Below are 19,354 nucleotides of genomic sequence, written 5' to 3' on the forward strand. Positions count from 1 at the left end.
CAGAACAGCCAACAAGTGTTTCACCCATTGTTGGCGCGTAAGACTGGGGCTTTCTAATGGCGGTAATTTAAGAAACAGGGGTGTCGCTACCGATTGAGCTATGGCATGAGAAATAGTGTGCTTGACAGGACGATCATATATCTATCAGGAGTTGTGAAGGGTGCTGTGAACAGAATGGTGCTAAAAGTCTCTTAAAGTCATAAGAAAAGTCCGTCACAGTCTATGTAGCAGTCAGAAAGCATTCCTGCACAAATCTAAGTTTTCAGATTTGGGCGCCAACAAGGGGGTAAAACACGTGTTCGTTATTTTATCAGATCTCGCAATCTTTACTACAAGAGTCTAAAAAAACTGATTACAACAAGCAAAATAAAGAAATCTGATTTCTTAACCTCTTCTGTGCCCATGACGAGATAGTCTCGTCATGGAGCACGATCGCGCTGTGCCCATGACGAGACTATCTCGTCATGAACCCCACCCACTAATGTAACGCCCGGCACAGGAGGGGGAAAGGGCGTGGCACAGAAGGGGTTAAATCAATTAGAATATAAACAATATATCATATAACGATTCAACTCTGTCCTTGTCCCCTTTTGTGAATCACGCTTTAAATGGTTAGGGGTTTCCCATTTGTAAAGCATATCTGCATGCTTTTGATTATACCCATTGCTCAAGGACGGGCCTCTCCTGGAACACCTACCCCTCCTCCTCAACAGTCCTAGGTCACATGAGGTGTAGGTTGCATTTGGACTTTGTTTATTCCTCCCAGAAAGCCACATAATTAAGGCATTAAGGGGCATATTATCAAGAAACGGCGTTAAGCGGCGATAATGGGCTTGATAATATGCACTTGAGAATTCCCATAGACGCCCATGCTCTGGTGTCAACATGGGCTTCTATTGGAATTTTCTGCGGCATATTATCAAGCCCATTATCGCCGCTTTAGCGGCAGTTTTCTGCCGCTAAAGCGGCGATAATGTTAACGCCGTGCTTGATAATATGCCCCTAGGTGTGCCTGAATGGGGCATCAACTGGCAGGAGTGGGGGCAGAGCTGGGCACAGCCCCATTTGTAACTGAATAGAATGTGCTCTGCTTTCACACAAAGGACTTGACACCCCTGCATTGTTCATGCAGCAAGCTAGGGGCCATGGGAGTCGGGAAACTTCAAGCACTTCAAAGGGAACTCTTTAGAAACTTCTCCAGCTTCAAAGAAGGCACCAGGTATAAAACTAGGACCCTCAGACCCACTCTTAAGTTCACTTTCTGGAGCTACTGAAGGAATCTTAGAGGACTGCCTGCTGCTGTGGCCTGCTCTGTACTCCACAAGAATGGTTTGCCGCACCTGGGAGGACTGCTTTGCTGCCTGGAGTCTGTTTTGAACACACAGAGGCCTGCCTTGCTGCTTGAGCACTGTTTTATCTCATGAACCCAGGACTACCAGAGGGACTCCAAGGGCTAGTTGTCTGGCCTCCTGATCAGAGCAACAGAGACAGAAAAGCCTCCCATCATCTTGAGCCCGCTCTTTGGACCCAGCTTCAGTGAGTCCTAACCCCCCCAAGTGGTGCCCCTCCACTCCTAGATCCTAGTGGTGGTGCTAAAGGTGCACAGGTAGCCAAGATCCAAAACTTGGGACTTAAAAAATGTTGGCTAAAAATTGTTCTGAGAGAAGACCGGAATAACCTGCTTATCTAATCACCCAAGGAGCCCTGTCTTCGCGGCAGCTACCTCTATGTTCGTCTCTGCAGCAGCAAATACTCCTCAGCAGTCCTTGGCCAAAGGGGTAACTGGGCTCATGAAACTCGTTGACTACAGCCTCCAACGTCATCATGCTGGAGATTTTTGACTTCCAAAAAGGAGCCAAGTCTGAAAGTAGGAATTTTCGACCCAACTTTGGCCAGAGGTGCCTCGATGACGATGCCTCCTCCTCAGACACCACTTGCAGCCTTGGCATCTGAACTTTACCTTCTCAGATCACTTCTCTTTGAATTTGTTTCTAAGTCTGAAGGTAAGCGCCGACCAGGCCCAACCAAATATTTTGTATCCGACTTGCACTCTATCGCGGTAGGCCATATTCTTTTACTTTGACCCGATCTTTTGTGATTAGGTGTCCACGGATGACGCTTTGATATTTTAGGTGCTAGTTTTTGCCTTAAACTTTAAAAATGTATAACTCTGGTTCTACTGATTCGAATGTTGCTGTTTTCATGTCAAATAATTATTAAAATGTACTCTATTTTTCTAAATTGGTGTAGGACTTTCCTTGTGTTGTATTTTCACTTTATTACTGCTTGAGTGATGTATAATATTCGATACATTGCCTCTTAGTTAAGCCTACCTGCGTTTCTGCCAAGTTACCAAATACTTAAGCACATGGTCATTTGGTGACTTTTGTGGTTCACCCTGACCGGGATTGTGGCTGTTGCTTGAACATTTTACTGATCCAAATTTATAGTCTGGACTTTCGAATTTAGACTCCACCCCTCCACCTCGGCACGTCATAGAAATGCCATTATGCACGTATTTGTGATGGGGGTGTGGCTGGCCTCAGATCATGGCGGATGCATAACTGCAGAGCTCCTGTACCTGGACCCAACACCTCTGCAATAACTCTCGAAAATGCACGTCATCGGCCGCTACTAATCAGCATTGACATATACTAGACTTGGAGAAATGTATATACTCATTGGCGGTGTCAAACCCTCACACCCGCTCCCACTGTAAGAAATACAAGCCGAGAAGGACTCAAAATGGCGGATCCCCTCTCCTGCAGATACTGAGAACGCGCGGGCTCCATACCTAAACAGCTGAGAGACCCATGAATTGCTGTCCTCCCACCCGACGCACATACCTGCGGAGCACGTAATCCCAGGAGAAATTGCAGGGCGACGAGTCGTTCACAGCAGACCTCTGCAGGCGGGTGGCTTCTGAGGCGGGATCAGGCTCATTCAAACGGGCAGACTGGAGAGACATTGTAACACCGGGAGGGGGATGCCTCTGACGGTGAGTGTGCAGACGAGGACCAGGCTCGCTGCATGTTCGGACTGTTGATTTGCGCTGAACTAGATTGATGTAACCGCACTGGGCTTGCCGATTGGTGAGTGTGCATGGGGCCCAATTGATATATGAGGGGCCTAGACTCTGGGGCCTCCTCCGAAGACTGTTGGGCAACAAAGGATAACAAGCATTGGCATAGCCAATAGGTCTCGCCTTTGGGACCTTATAAGTGTTTAGCCATGCAGCAGTTCATGTTGTTGCACCAAGGTTATTCTGCTGCATAAGTAAATACTTATAAGGTCCCAAAAATGAGACCTATTGGCTATGCCAATGCTTGTTAATTTTTGGGATGTTGTGTGGTCCACGGTGTCTGCTAAAGTTTCATGTCGCCCAGGAGTGTGAAAGTTGGCTCGGCGACAGGGAGAGGGGATGAGGGGGTGTAACAAAGGATCCTTTAGAGTGCAGATTGGATCTGACAGTCCAAGGACCTCGCCCTGAAAGGAGCTCTGTTTTTAAAAGGAGTTTTTCAGAGGAATAAACGACTTAATAAACGTATATGTGCTTCGGACATACACAGACTAACATGCATGTACACAAATTTGCTTATTTATGTCCTTCTCGGAAAAGGAGCATGACGGACCTGCACACATAAACCGTCTGTTTTGCCATGGGTACTGCGCAAGCGCTGTGCCGGCAAAACCTGACAACACAGATGGCTTGTGCAATAGGATCCTGTAATTTCCCTTTCTTAGAAGGGTTACTCGCAATCGGTGATTTTCTGGCAAATGAGGTTCAGCGTTCACTGAAGCACTAAACCTCGACCCTGACTGGTTTGATATGTTTTAGAGAAAACCCGGTAATTCTGGCTCCTTTGAAATGTTATTTCCAGGAAGTACGAAGCCCCCGCCAAGAGACCCTTATATGAATTGTGCGTTGGAAAAACGTATAAATCAGTCAAATCATAACAAAACTCCCTCTACAGCCATGCATCATTTCCTGGATAGATGTCATTCTCACGTTTTCATTTTGTTTGCATCACGGCCTTTTTGCATATTTTGTCTCCTGCTACTTGTCTAACATTTCATGCATTAAATGTTTTTAATGCTTGAATACTGTTTGCATTGTCCCCCCGGAGCTTTTGGTGTCAACACAACAAGTGTGGCACACCTGGGCATACACGTCATCAATTCAGTCATTGATTCAAAATTAAAATATTAAAGTGCGGGTACTCTGGCTCCCAGGATACCTGGTTGTAACGTAGCAGTGCAGATACGCTATCATTAAAAGTTTGCTAGTTAAAAATACGAAACTGTGCCTTTCAAATTAAAAAGTGCAGCTACCTAATAACTGTCCATTTAAAGCATGGATTTTCTTGTTAAGGGACGGACCTCCCTAGTTTAATGAGTCAAAGCCCATTTCGCTCTCGTTTTATTGAAGAAATGCAAATGTCTGTCTGCTAAATCGCTAAAACATTCACCCGGTCCGAAACTGAGAGGTCTGAATTGAATCCTTCTAATATAAGGCGGATCTCATAATAAAGTTCCCAGCTTGGGAGCCGTGTGCTTACAGTACTCTACGTGCGCATGGTCTGCGGCACGATGACTTGTGAAATGCCTTTGGTTTCTAGGTCATTTCTTTAATTAGAGGCCAGTTCAAAGGATGCTCGACCTCTGTGGTTTGTGGCTAGGTGCGAGGTGTGTGAGCCTGAAGGCCACCCTCCAAGAAAGGCTGGCAGCAAGATGAGCAACAGGGCGAGAGGCTTGCAGAACTGAGCCTCACTGTACTGACTGTACAGTATTCTGAGCACCTCTGCTATGAGATCCCCGCCCCTGCACACCTACTGGCTGTACATCCATGAAAATGAATGCGTCCGTCTGTAATGCAACTGGTGCTCATGTAAAGCGCTCCGATACCTTCAGTTCGCGTTGGTGCTTAGTAAAATTACTTTAAAAAAAAGAAAGAACAGCAGGAGTGGGAGGAGATAAGAAGCACAAGCAGAGGGAAGGGTAAAACAGCACAAAGGAGCCAGAGGGCATGGAGAGTGTAAGCCAAAAAAAACAAGCAGGAAGTGGGATAAGGGAGGGGGTGGCAAATGGTGAGCACTTTCGACGGCCGCTTTGATGTTCTCAGTGGCCGCGCGGCTCACTGAGAACATCAAAGCGGCCGCGAAAGTGATCAGGCAGGCTGACAAATGGTGCGCGCGCCCGGCGCACATGCACTGTATTTGGAGGCCTGAAAAGCACTAGTCTGCACTTCCAAATCCCCGCTTACTAAAGCTCTCGCCAGAGCAGCGCTAAAGCGCTAGCTCAGGCGAGACCTTAAAAGGGCTGTCCATTGGCTGTGGGGAAGGGGTTTTCTTCGAGAAGCAGGTACTGTGTTGATTCTCCCTGGTCACTCCGACACCTCCAGGGATCAGCTGTGTTTGTAGTGACTCTTCTTATCCACCACTGACTATAGGCCCTGCATTCGCCGTACCGGGAAGGAACTGTGGCTGGGTGCATTGGGGAACATATGGGAAATGCTGAAGACTACCAGACGCGCCAGAAAAGATCCCTCCGGGGATGTGCGGCGTTGCTGATCCTTGGGGCGGAGTGAATTAGACGGCATTACTGAAAACATACTTTTATTGTGAGATCTGGGGCACAAAAACGACACTGCTGCCTCCTGGAAACGACGATTGCCAGTTAACGACCTCCCCCCAACTCCATTGCATTAACCAACAGCTGCATCACGATCACTCACAAGTGTTGGATGACGATGGGGCGCACTAAGGGGAAATATCAAGGCACCGAAGACACTAATGCCCCCGCCACCACCGCATCCATGAATGCAGTGCCCCCTACCATGGAGAACTCACATCAGAACAAATGAGATCTTATTCTACAAGAAATATGGCAATCCGTACATTAATGGAACAACAGCTGGGATCACTAACCGCAGAAGCCGCACTAATCAGGGATGACCACAAAAAACTTGCAAACAAAGTGAATGACAATAAAATAGCAGTCCAAGAGGGGGTCCGAAAGCAGAAAGAGCACTCTGCTTCACTGGAACGCTTACAGCATCAGATCACAATCTTTCAGGAACGGGTGGAGGACGCGGAAGGACGATCGTGCCGCAATAATGTTCGCATTATTGGGATGAGCGGAAGGTCAAAACGCAACGCTGTTCATGGAATCATGGCTACGATCCCTGATGCCAGCTGGAAGGTTAACAGAAACCTCCTGCATTGAGAGGGCCCACAGAGTCCCCACACGGAGTACCACCGTGCACTATGGTAGCAGAGTATTTAACTATAGACACTGTGAGCAGATCCTACAAGTGGCACGAGAAAAAGCACCGATCATGAAGGACAACATACGAATCTTGCTGTTTCCCGATTTCACGCTCCAAGCACAGAAGACAAGAGCATCATATCAAGGGATCAAGAGACATCTTCAAACTATAAACCTGAAGTCTGCCCTTCTGGATCCAGCCAAACTCAGAATTCTACACGACCAGAAAAGTGTCTTTTTGACACTCCAGATGAAGTGTGGGAATGGCTCGAACATACTTTCCCTGACCTACCCATCAGTTCTGCTCATCGACAACATGAAGCAACAGAGCCAAGGAGAAGGCAGTCACAACAACGACGACAGAGAACCAAAAGACAAGATGAAGACTCGACTCGGAAACCAGAACAAGTGCTAAAAGGGCAGCGGCGGGCTAACATATCCGTAGCCACATTCAGAGAGACCATAGTGATTACAGATGATGAATCCTCCACTGGCGACACAGTACAATCGCAACCGGACAACAGCCAATTGCTTTTTTCATCTGTATCTTCACAGCCGTTGAACGACTAGCTTAACTGAGAACCTGACAAATGAGAACTCATATGGCCCTGACTATCGCCACGAGATCACAGCCTCAAGGAGCTGAGAGGGGGGAAACACGCATGCATGAACCTGCTGTGCGCTGTGACCTGATGGGACAAACTGGGCCGATGGGGACCAAGGTCAGACTGTCACTAAAATAGACCGCAAGAGGACCACATGTAATATGAGGACTAAATTGGCCCCTCACAGAGGAACTGTATTCAGAGGTCCAAAGACTTGAACACTGGTATCTGGCGGGGGTTGGACGGGTACCTGGGGCGGGGACCTGCACCCCTCTTGAGAAAACCTATTGGGACCTTTCAAGAGCCCCATTTAACGCAAATCAACCATGACCCCTATTGCAATAGCACTCTTATATATGTACAGTTAACAGGAATTGTTTATAAAGTTTAGTCGAACATATTTCAGAGTTTGGACTGAGTATTGGGTAGTTTCGCTGGGAAGCTGTTGGGCCTTAAATTGTATAATTTTAGAATCGACTGGGCAATATTGTCTCACACTGGCAATACTCATGGAATCGATACAACACTATAATTGTCTCACATGGAATATTCGGGGAATGGGGTCACCACACAAAATAGAACACATGCTCAGTTGATCCGACTTAAAGCACAAATAGTGCTACTACAAGAGACACATTTAACAACGGTAGAGGCCACTAAGTTACAAAAGAAATGGAGAGGACAGATATATAGCACAAACTATTCCGCTTTTGCCCCGGGAGCGGCTGTGTGGACACGAGCAGGAGTTCCATTTGCACTGCATGAAAAGCGAATAGACATAGAAGGTAGATATGTTGTCCTGCTGGGTACAGCGGATGGTGGCCCCGTAGTAATAGGAAGTTTGTACACCCCTAACTCAGATCACGCCCAGGTGAATTCCGCACTAGCAGACTGGACTGACTATCCCTTGATATTAGGTGGAAATTACAATTCAGTCCTAGACACCACACTGGACCGATCTCACCCTCCCCTCGTTGGAGCTCACACAACATGATTATCCAAACTGTTGCAAAATTGGATACAAGGTTGGTCACTGAAGGAAATATGGGTCAGTCACAATACAAAGATGCAAGAATATTCTTTTTATTCACCTGAACATGACCTAGATACTAGGATTGACCATATCTTTTGTAGTGCATTACTATTAACATAAACCACATGCGCCACCTATGTAGGCAAAACGATATCGGATCATAGCGCACTAGTAATTACAATGGCGTAGGGACGAGTTCGTTCTCCGGTACCCATGTGGAAATTGAGCCCTCAACATCTAGAGGATGGGGTACTCAGGGATGCACTGGCTTCCACCATCAAAATATATTTTACTGAGGACGGCGGCACGGCCTCTTCGGTTGGAACGGAATGGGAGGCTTTTAAGGTAGTGCTGCGTGGTGCAGCCATCAATACTAATACAGGAATGCGTCAACAGACTAAAAGAGAATTAAAAAACAGATTGAAGAAAAATTAGGTACACTCGAGACCAAGGCCATCCTAGATCCTGTTGCAAAACTAGAGCTCCAAGAAGCCCGCATAAAATATGCGGAACTATTGGCTCAACTATGCATAATAGACCATCGAGCCTATATCCACAAAGTGCACACGGAAGCGGACAGACCAGGCACACTGCTGGCACGTATCCTCAGAAATGCCCCCTTTCAACACCAATAATAGAAATCACAACTCTACACAACTCTACACAACACCGAGTAACCACACAAGCGGATATTAATGAGGCCTTTTATAACCACTACCACGCACTCTACACTGCCCCACAACCAGTAGATCCGCAGGTGATCCACGCTTTTCTGGATGCAGTGGAACTACAATAATAAAGTATCTCTAATAAGAGTAAGGGTCTGAGGGATAAAGGTTTAAAGACTCAAACAGTGCATAATCCCCAATTCTACATAACTAGCACAAAAAAGAACTGTGAGTCTGCCAAATCAAAAGACCTAAAGAAGTGCTGTACCCCAATTACTATAACAGAATGTTTGTGTCAAAATATCACAGTGGATACATATGCATTAAAGATTTATATATGCATAAAAAGGTTCCCATCACCCACTTAAGAGTGGCTCGCTTCATCATTTGGGAAACCAGGGATTTCTCAAAAAACCATCCATCACCAGATGAACATTGATAGAGGTTAAGAGATTATCCCAGATGCAACCATAGATGTGTTACTCCAATGAAAGGAACCAATCTATACAATGATATGGGGTGATGTGTGCAGTGCAAGTGAAGTAAATGTGATAAATAAAATTGGAAAACAAGGCACAAAAAGAATTTTATTTAGGTGCTGCCTTGATGCCAAATTAAAAACAGTGCTGTGACAGTTTTAAACAAATAACTGTGTTGGATCTGGTCTACATGTTTCAGCTTATAGGTAATTTGTACCCCAGCTTTCGTCAGGACCACGACAAGCTACTGCATATTAAGTGAAAAAAGGTAAATCATGCAACCTGAACCTTTACTAGGTCTAGGAGAAATTACCTATTAAAGTGAAAACAAAACACAATGAAAAGTAAACAGGAAAGTACAGCAATGTATTATAGGTCACAAGACGCAGAAGAAATATTATTCAATTATGCAAAAACACATATTTGTAAATGCATCGTATCAAGAACTTAAGATGCTTATTGTTTAGCACTTACCCGAATAATTCTGGGTATGAGCCTCACCTCACCTGGCAACTGCTCAGGCTAAAGGAGGCACCGCTCTGAGGAAAATAAGAGGTATAGTCCAGAGTTAAGATTTAAACAATACCTCAAAGTGAAATACGCTTTTCCTAAAAACCAAGGCTAAGAAAACAGAAGGGGGTCAACCTACCAAATAGAAACTCTGCCCTATGTGAGTGCAGTATCCAGGCCGGCATAATGGTGACTTTGTAAAAATCGCACTAGACTGGGCCAACATGGACAGTACTATCAAAGGTGTTTATGAAAGTAGAAACACTTAGTTTATGAGTTCAATGCACATATGCAGAGAGTTGTCTTTCACAGAATATAGAGGAGTATTGGATAAGGTTGGTATTGTTAATGCAGGGAACCGACATATGTCGAATAAGTCAAACGAACGACCAAGCCGTGAAACTAGGTCAGTAGCAATTCCCCGTAGCCAAATCAAACAAAAATACAAAAATACATAGACGAACAAGCATGCTGCCTTAAAAATTTGTAAAGTTTGGCCAAGGGTTCCCATGGTAATCAAATGGACGCTCCACGTCTTACCTATCCGTCGGTACCTCAAACGGCTGCCGAGCCAGTAGGGGAGGTACTCGAAAGAGGTGGTGGCGACCTTTTATTTACCCGGGAACTCTGTTCTCAAAACGACGTGTACCGGGACGTCCTAATGACGAAACCACATCATTACGTCATTACGTCATTACGTATGCCCCCGGTAGTCATGGGAGTTGTAGTAGTCACCATCTAGTACGTAAGCAAATAGCCTGGGAAAGGGCCGGTGCCAAAACAGTGTCGTACTAGGTAGACTAAGTGATCGTGGGAAGTATAGTACTTCTTTCTAAGTGCGTAACAAATGAATATATGGTGTGGAAAAATATATTACCAGACTAATCGTACGATATGGACCCAATGTTGACTATACGGGGTGTTACAGTTAGAATCAAGCCCCGAAAAATCGTTAAGACGATTCATGGTGGTCAAGAAAGTCGAAATTGCAAGTGTGATAATGCATGAAAGTGGAAACCACCTATGATTGAAATGACTCGCCATCTGCTGGAAAATAAAACGACTTAATCGCAGTAGTCTCACAATCAATCACTGGAGAACGTCGCGGCCATAACAATGACACATTTGAAAATTCCTTAATATTCAAAAGTAAAGATGTCATGAGGGACGACCAAGTGAGTTTTTTAACATCATCAGTATCGATGACGTATCAATGAAAACGAACAAAGGTTACATTGTAGCCCCAAACTGGGTAACCGTAGCTAGGAGGATTAGACTCTAATGGAGTGCACCAAAATAGGGGAACGACAGCATAGCATATTCTAATGATTCGCCATGCCTGCAACTCCACAGTTATCACAGTGATGTCCATGGTATTTGATCATTCAGTCCATGGACATCGCTTTTAAGTCTAAAAACCCATTTCTGCTCACGGAGAAAAATAAATTTCTTTATGTCAGTGATATGGGGTGGAATGAACGGCTGTTCAAGAATAAGCCACCTCAAATCCTCAGGTTTATGGTTTAGGGTGAGAAAATGACTAGTTAGTCTGGTAGCCTGTTTGTTGCGTCTTATAGTGCTCTTATGTTCACCGATACGGATTTTGATCTTACGTGTTGTCATTCCAATGTATCTGAGTGAACAAGGGCATGTTATTTGGTAGATCACTTTCTCTGAATTGCAATTGGTGTGGTTACGTAAGACCCATGGTTTATCCGATCCTACATCAACAGACTTCGTTTGTTGAGTCTGAGGACATGCAGAACAAGAACCACAAGGATAGTGGCCCTGTACAGGTGGCAAATCCCAGAGTGTAGGAGCCTTCAAAGCCGGTTTTGCTTTGGGTCTAGTATGGATAAAATTGTCACGCAAACTGGAACCTCGTTTAAAAGAAAACAAAGGAGTTGGAATCTTATGCCAGTGTTTGCGTACTGACTTCTGTACACTATTGGATAGTGTGCTGAAAGTGGTGACCAGAGTCATTCTGGCTAATGGTACCTTGGGACCTGGGGGTTCAAGCAAGGCCTCTCTATTATTATTGGATGCCCGTTTGAAAGCTTGTTTTACCAAGTAGGTCGGATATTGTCTCGCTCTAAGTTGTTTAGACAGATCGTCAGCATGAGATAGAAAGCTGTCTTTGGTGGAACAATTCCTGCGGATACGCAGGAACTGTCCTATAGGCAGATTTTGTCAAAGCGATCTAGGATGGTGACTATGTAAGCTCAGAAGAGAGTCCTTCGTCTGAGGTTTCTTGTACAGCTCACTCCCTAATGTACCTGATGTTGGGTAAATACTGATGTCTAGGAAGGGAAGGCTGGTCTTGTCATGCGTGACTGTGAATCTCAGGAAATTGTTTTGGGAATTCAACCAAGAATGGAAATCCAAAAGGGTAGCCACGGTGCCATGCCAGACCACCAGGATGTCATCTATATATCTCTTCCAACAGGCAATCTGCCCTCGGAAGGGATTCTGGTCAGTCAGCACAATGTTTTGTTCAAAACAATGGACATAGAGGTTGGCCAGACTGGGTGCAAAAATACTCCCCACAGATGTTCCGGAGATTTGGAGAAAGATGGTTTCTTCAAATCTGAAGAAATTCTCCGTCATCGCCAGTCTGGCACATTCCATGATAAAGTGTGTAGGCGTTATAGTATCACGGTCTCTATTATCTAGTTGGCCCCTGATAGCCTCAAGAGTCTCCTCTTGGGGTATGCAAGTGTACAATGATTCAACATCGAAACTGACCAGGAGGTCAGTCTCGATATTGAAAGCAATCTGTGGCAATAGTCGTAAGACATCTTTGGTGTCTTGTAGAAACGTGGGCATTTCCTTGACCATAGGTCTTAGAAAAAAATCGACGAACGTCGACAAGGGTTCCAACAGTGAACCAATCCCAGATATGATAGGACGGCCAGGTGGTGGTCTGGTTGTTTTATGTATTTTTGGCAGTATGTAAAAATACGGCATGACTGGAAATTTGGTAATGAGAAACTCAGATTCTTGTGAGGTAATCCACCCTGAATCTCTCGCCTCATTAACAAGATCACGGATCTCAATGGATAGTCTTGGAGTAGGATCCTCTGTAAGTACCCGGTATGATTTCGTATCATTGAGTTGTCTGAGGCACTCATCTCGATAGGTGCTAGTATCCAGGATGACTATAGCACCGCCTTTTTCAGCGGGCTTGATGGTGATACTATCATCTTGCTGGACACTTTGCATTGCCTGTTTCTCAATACTGGGTAAATTCTGATATACTCGATCACTCTTGAAATCGAATAGAGTGATATCGTGTATAACCGCTTGCTCAAAAACTTTCACCTGGTCTGGTGTAAGATGAGCTGGAGGATTCATAACCACTACCACGCACTCTACACTGCCCCACAACCAGTAGATCCGCAGGTGATCCACGCTTTTCTGGATGCAGTGGAAGTACCCCAAATACCCAAAGAGGCCCGAAAAACTTTGGCTAACCCTATCACAACAGCGGAAATAAATGCAGCAATTGAGGGCCTTCCTAAAAATAAAACCCCAGGCAACATCTGACCCCGCCTCAAAAACCTATATGAGGAAGCATACGAGATGGGCACATTACCCCTAACCCCGGGCGTAGCACTACGCTTCGCCCACGTAGTGTACGTAGCGCTGCCTGCTTCGCACTTTCCGAAGTAGGCGAAGCAGGGCAGCGCTACGCACACGCCGAGGGCGAAGCGTAGCTGCTTGCCACCCGCCACCCACCTCCCGCCCGCCCTTCTTTTAAATAATATAAGCATTAAAAAAGAAATTAAAATAAGTCGACTTACCCGTAAGCGCGGCGTCTCCGGGGCTCCTTCTTTCTGTTTCTAATTTCTTCTGGCAAATGCGCATGCGCGGACACCCGCGCATGCGCATTTCTCGCCCCCCCCTGCACCCCCCCTGCACAGGTACGCCTACTGCTGGCGCAGGGCTTTACAATGTGACGCATCTCCCAGATGCGTCACGTTGTAAATGCCCCGCAGCATGGCGCAGGATTTGCGCCGCCGCTGCGTCACAAAAGTGACGCAACGGCGGCATAAATGAGGCGCAAGGGCCTCATAATTCTGCCCCCTTGTTTCTACTCCCGGGATTCAGTTGACAACCTGCAGACATGCCAACCCTCCCGATTCAGGCGGGAGACTACCGATTTCAAGTCTAGTCTCCCGCGTCCCGATTCAAGCGTCCAGAAACCCGATTCCTCAGGGTTTCAGCTGACAGGGCTTGGTGTTGTGTAAGGTGCTAATTCTTCCAGCAATAGTTAGAGTGGGGTGCAGGGGCTCTAGAGGGGGTTAAAAACCAACAAAGCCTCATTAACAAGCGAATGGTCTTTAAAAGACCTGTGAAGTACCCAGGGGCGCTGTGTGGTGCCCGGGAAGCTCTTTCAGCCCGGGCTGCCACACACGGGGTGGGGGGGGGTGGTGTTGGTGTATGCACTGCCAGGCCAGTGCACAACACTTGCTTGCATCACCCCCTCTCTGCCTGCCATTGCGCTCCATGAAGAAAAAAATTTTCATTTGCGTTTCAAATGTCCGATCCTGCAGCGGCACACTCCCAAAGCCCATACATGACAGTAACCCGATTCACGACCACATACTCCCGATTTTTTTCTAAAAAATCTCCCACTTTGCTCTTCTGAAATGTTGGCATGCATGAACCTGAAGCACACTGGGAGCTGTATTCTCAAAATATACGTATATGCCAACATTTCTGTATAAAACGAAGAAGAAAGCCCTCCACATACCGTACAATGTTCCTTTATTTGGGGCGGCTGCCCGTGTTCCGACCTTTTAGAATTTTTTTCACGGCAACGTTTCTCCCTTTCATGAAGCAAGTCTCAACAAGCATTGGCCGCGCAAAACGCGATGGGGGGGCGGGGAGAATGAAGAAGCATTGGATGCGCGAGACGCTATGGTGGGGGGGTGGGGGAGAGAAGCGGGAGTTCTGATGAAAACTGGTGTGAAATAGCAGCAGGGAAGGGGGCGGAGAGGGGCTACGAGGGAGAGCGACGTGAAGCCATATGGCTGCTTTGCGCGCGTGCACGCCTCGTGCACTGTAGCTCTATGCCAGGGGAAGCACTTTTAAAACCCACTTACAAAATGTCTCAGAGACAGCTTTCGCTGTCTCAGCGAGACCTAAAAAAGACAGCTTTCGCTGTCTCAGCGAGACCTAAAAACGGTAATGCTTCTGCGCTTACTCTATTTCTTCCCGAAACTTCCAGTAGTGTTTCCCAAAGTATTTTTTAAACATTCAACACATTGCTAATTAGTTTAATATGGGCGCTGGTCGATGACGATTGAGTTTGATAAACCTGGAGGTACCGTCCGCAGGAGGGATGGGAGCCCCAGACTTCTGCGCCTCAACGGCAGTGGCGCTCATATTGGCCGACAGGTCGAGATTTACAGGAAATTGCTCATACACAGCAAATGCTTGTTCGTGGTAGATTACGTAAATGACTTTGTCCTGGTGGCCCGATTCCGCCTCCGTCACAAACGTTGCTTAAGATTGTAATAATATATTGGAAACGTGCACTTAAATACACTAGAAGCACCCTAGCATACGCCCCGACATACCCTTGCTGGGCATCCCTACCCATACAGGACCTTTAACAAACCCGCAGTTAGAGCCTTGGACACAATTTGGAGTTAACACAGTGGGAGACCTTTGTGGAGAAGGGACACTCTTAACTTACACAGATGTCATAAATGAGAAAGGGGTAACGGGTACACTATTTTTAACACACCTAGTGGCCTCTATAAGGAGAAACTGGGCTCCCCAAAGAGCAGAGCCCACAACGAATGAATGAGTCCATTTGATGTACCTTATGGGAACGGGTGCCCATCTCACGCGCTGGTTCTATCTCGGGATACACACTCACCAGCCATCACCACTGAGTTCAAATGGGAACAAGACCTTACAGACCACTCCTTGATAAGGAGTGGAAAACAACGCTGGGATATCCTGAACCAGTGTCACGAAACACGCGTTTCAAATTAATTCAATATATGATAACGCAAAGGGCATACCCAACACCACATACATTCCACGCCATTCACCCCATGCCACTGCGTTATGCCCCAGATGCCCTGCACAGGACGCAGACCTCGTTCATATAATTTGGTCGTGCGCTGGACTGCGCGTTACTGAGGGGGGGTAACCACTGCCTAGAGGAAGTGTTGGGGGGCATAGACGTGCGGACAGCAGAGGCATGCGTATTAGGACTATATGGAAGGCGAAAAGGTCATGAAGTGCAGGCCAAGTTCGCAGACCCGGCTCTTATATTTGAAAAACGGGGTATCACGAGGAGATGGAACTCATCATCACCCCCAGGTTACAGAGTGGGGGGGAGAAGTTGAATGATGGGGTCTCGCAGGAAGTGAAACTATTCGCAGAGAAGGAAATAGGACTGCTGTACGTGACGGATTCAGTAATCCTGCCGAGGTCACTCAGTGAAACCAAACCCGCTTAACGGAGATTTCGCTCCGAAGCGCATGCCTGTCAACACAAAGGGGCATATCAGCAACAACCAGCGATAAATATCGAAAAGCGCAATTAACGCTAGGATAATTATCGCCGGCTAGCGTGGATTTTTATCGCTGAGATAGCGTGCTATTAGCAACGCTTATCTCAAAAGCGATAAAAATTCTCACGCTAACTGCCTAACGTGAGATTATCGCTGGAAACCCAGCAATAATCTCACAAAATGTGGCGTTAGATTGATGATGGGGACTCACTCAGATGCATATTAACAAGGGCCGGCGATAAATATCGTAAAGCGCGCTTAGCGCTTGCATACTTATCGCCGGCTATCTCTGGAATTTATCACCCGGTTTGCGCGTTATTAACAACGCGCATTGCCGAGGCGATAAAAATTCCAGAGATAGTTGGGATATCGCCGTTTTCCATGGTGGAAAACGGCGATATCCTAGATGATAGGGCCTGTGGTCTTAGCCACAAAATCCACCCACCATGGTAAGTATGCCTTAGTCAGGAATTTAACAGACGTTAAATTCCTGCGTTAAGGCATACTTAACGCGATTTTAAAAATCGCTACCCTCCCTTGTTAATATCGTGAAGCTGCCTTTGCGATATTTTCCCAAGGGAGTCTTGTCAGGCACGCCTCCTTTGCATCTCATTAGAGATGCGATCGGAGGCGTGCTGCAAACGGGCGCTAAGTCAGCAAGACAGGCGATAGCGTGTCTTTGCTGATAAGGCGATGAAATTATCGCCGCTTTTCGCCCGAAAACGGACGCAAAAGCGGCGATAATTTCATATCGCCGCCTTGTTAATATGCCCCAAACTTAGGGGCATATTAGCAAGGGCTGGCGATATAATTATCGCCGCTTTAGCGTCTGTTTTTGGGCGAAAAGCGGCGATAATTATATCGCAATATCATCAAGGACACGCTAGCGCGTGTTTCCTTGATGTAGAGCCTGTTTTTACACAGCCTCGCCTCGCATCGCTAATGAGATGCAAAAGAGGCGTGGCTGTGAAAACAACACATGTTAATATCGTGAAGGCAGCTTTGCGATATTAACAAGGAGGTGCAGCGATAAAAAAAATCGCGCTACCTCAGCCTTAACTCAAGAATTTAACACCTGTTAAATTACTGACTAAGGCATACTTTTAATGGGAGATGGATTATGCTGATACGACCACAGGGTCCTATCAGCAATGTTATAGCTGTTTTCAATGGAACATCGCTGGAAAACCAGCGATGTTCCATTGAAAACACCGCTATCGCTGAAATATTATCGCCATAGCGCTATGCGTTGTAAATATAGCGTTATCATGGCGATAATATTCAGCAATAGCTGGCGATAACTTTTCTATCGCTATGAACGGCCAGCGATAATTATCGCTGGCCGTTGATAATATGCCCCACAGCCATGATATCCACCTTCCATAGGATATCATGGCTAAGTCAGTCCTGAAGCAGGCGTAAGGAAAGTAGCGATAACAGGGGTTATCGTTACTTTTCTTGCCGCTATGCTTCATAGCGTGGGGCTTGATGATAGGAGAAATGTCGCTTAGGGACATTTCTCCTGTCATGTCAGGTCAGGAACGCCCACTTTGCATCTCATTAGAGATGCAAAGCTGGGCGTTAGGAATCCCGATGCTAAGGCAAGGTTTCACGCGTTAGCGTGTCCTTGCTAATTAGGCGATAAAATTATCGCCGCTTTTCGGCCGAAAACGGCCGCAAAAGCGGCGATAATTTTTTATTGCCTGCTTGTAAATATGCCCCTGAATATTTTACGCAGGAAACAAATTCAAAAGACCCTGTGAAGATATCCAACGGGATGTTGACAGAATTCACGTATTCACCATCCCCAACCTTCGGATATCGAAGAACAACAGGCAAAGTTCAAATGGTTTCACGGCAGCTCATCCCCAGGTGTCGCTGTGAGAAGCCCCTCGATCCAGTCTTTCCTTCTCTTTCTTCTTTGGATTCGATGCCCGTCAGCTGGGGGAGGGGGGGTAGTTTGAAGGTTTTCTTTTTTCTTTTTATATCCTTCTCATCAAGAGTTGTAAGCATTTAAATGCAGCAGCAGAGACCACACCCACTGCCCACCTGCGCAGGGCGGGAACTGACAATGTCTGGGATAATTCCTGATTGTAGTCGCCCATCATGGATACAATGTTACACCTTAGGCACATTATGCCATCTGAATATACATATATAACACCCTGCTCTATAAATGTATCTTTTGTCAACTTGAAGAAAATGAATAAAATATGTTTTTTTTAAAATGAACGTGTACGTGATACGATATTTACTGACTGCTACAACTGAACAGTTAAAAAACATTAATGAAATGTATTCATTGTAGAAACTAGAGTTTTATAAGCGTGCGCTTTAATGTTCAGTTTAACATGAAGAGGTATTCTGTAGTCACGTTTGCATTTACACTTTGTCACATTCGCATATATTCCTAAAGTCATTTTTGAAAGTGTAATCATGTATGCTTTTACTCGCGTATCGCATTTGTTTTCGAGTTACTTGTGCACAAGTATAACCAGGCATTTGAAGATCACAGTTCAACGCTTCGTTAAAGTTAGCCTGACTAAGGCCTTAATTGAAAGGTAATTAGTTTTACCAGTCTGTTCTTTTCCTTTGCAGGTGTGGGCTCCAGGCTTCATTAGCCGAGAAGAGTAGAATTGCTGTCTGTACTGGATTCTTGATAATAAGGTCTGAGAAGAGAGATCTCGGCTCGAAACGTGCGCCCCTCCTGAGCAGATGAATCCTCGTCATTGCGTCTCAGGAACGGAGGGACGTTCACGGTTGCAGTAACTGTCCACCTTACAATTTTTTTATTTTTTTCTGTGTGTATCTCTTATGTAACTCATGTCATCCAAAGTCCTTATGTAACACAACTGGTTCTTTTGTAAAGCGCTCTGACACCTTTGGGTAATGTTCACGCTATATAAAATTGCATTAAATAAAAAAAATTGCAGAGTGCTATCAGAGTGTTGATTGGTTCCTGGTGGTATGGGAAGCGATACGATTGTTGTTGAAGTTTTACTGGTTTTACTTAGCGCACACACTGTCAGGAGCTAAGGCAGATTCCCATAGACCTCGAGGGGTACGGACCTCTCTGCTTCCTTTATTCTTGCAAGTGTAACGCTTCAGTCTAAACACTTATTCCAGTTCGGAAATCCTTCGACTGGAGGCTTCGCGATGCTGACACCGTCTCGTATTTCCAAAGTTCCCTGAGTCCCTGAAACATCCTTATTCTAAACTTAGAGCCTAGAGTAGATGACTTTGAACGTATTCATGTT

At 45.9% G+C, this 19,354-nt stretch overlaps 1 long non-coding RNA gene across 2 annotated transcripts in view; it reads left to right on the forward strand.

The window, feature by feature from the left end:
* The window catches only part of LOC146799793 (uncharacterized), a 140,996-nt gene extending 121,962 nt beyond the window's left edge, over positions 1 to 19,034 (forward strand). For both annotated transcript variants that reach the window (XR_014969317.1, XR_014969316.1), the window contains one exon: positions 18,696 to 19,034. This is a non-coding gene — a long non-coding RNA (uncharacterized LOC146799793). The remainder of the gene's footprint in view (positions 1 to 18,695) is intronic.
* The last annotated feature ends 320 nt before the right edge of the window (positions 19,035 to 19,354 follow it).

Source organism: Triturus cristatus, chromosome 9 (assembly GCF_964204655.1).
Source record: "Triturus cristatus chromosome 9, aTriCri1.1, whole genome shotgun sequence".
In the NCBI taxonomy this organism is placed as follows: Eukaryota; Metazoa; Chordata; class Amphibia; order Caudata; family Salamandridae; genus Triturus; species Triturus cristatus.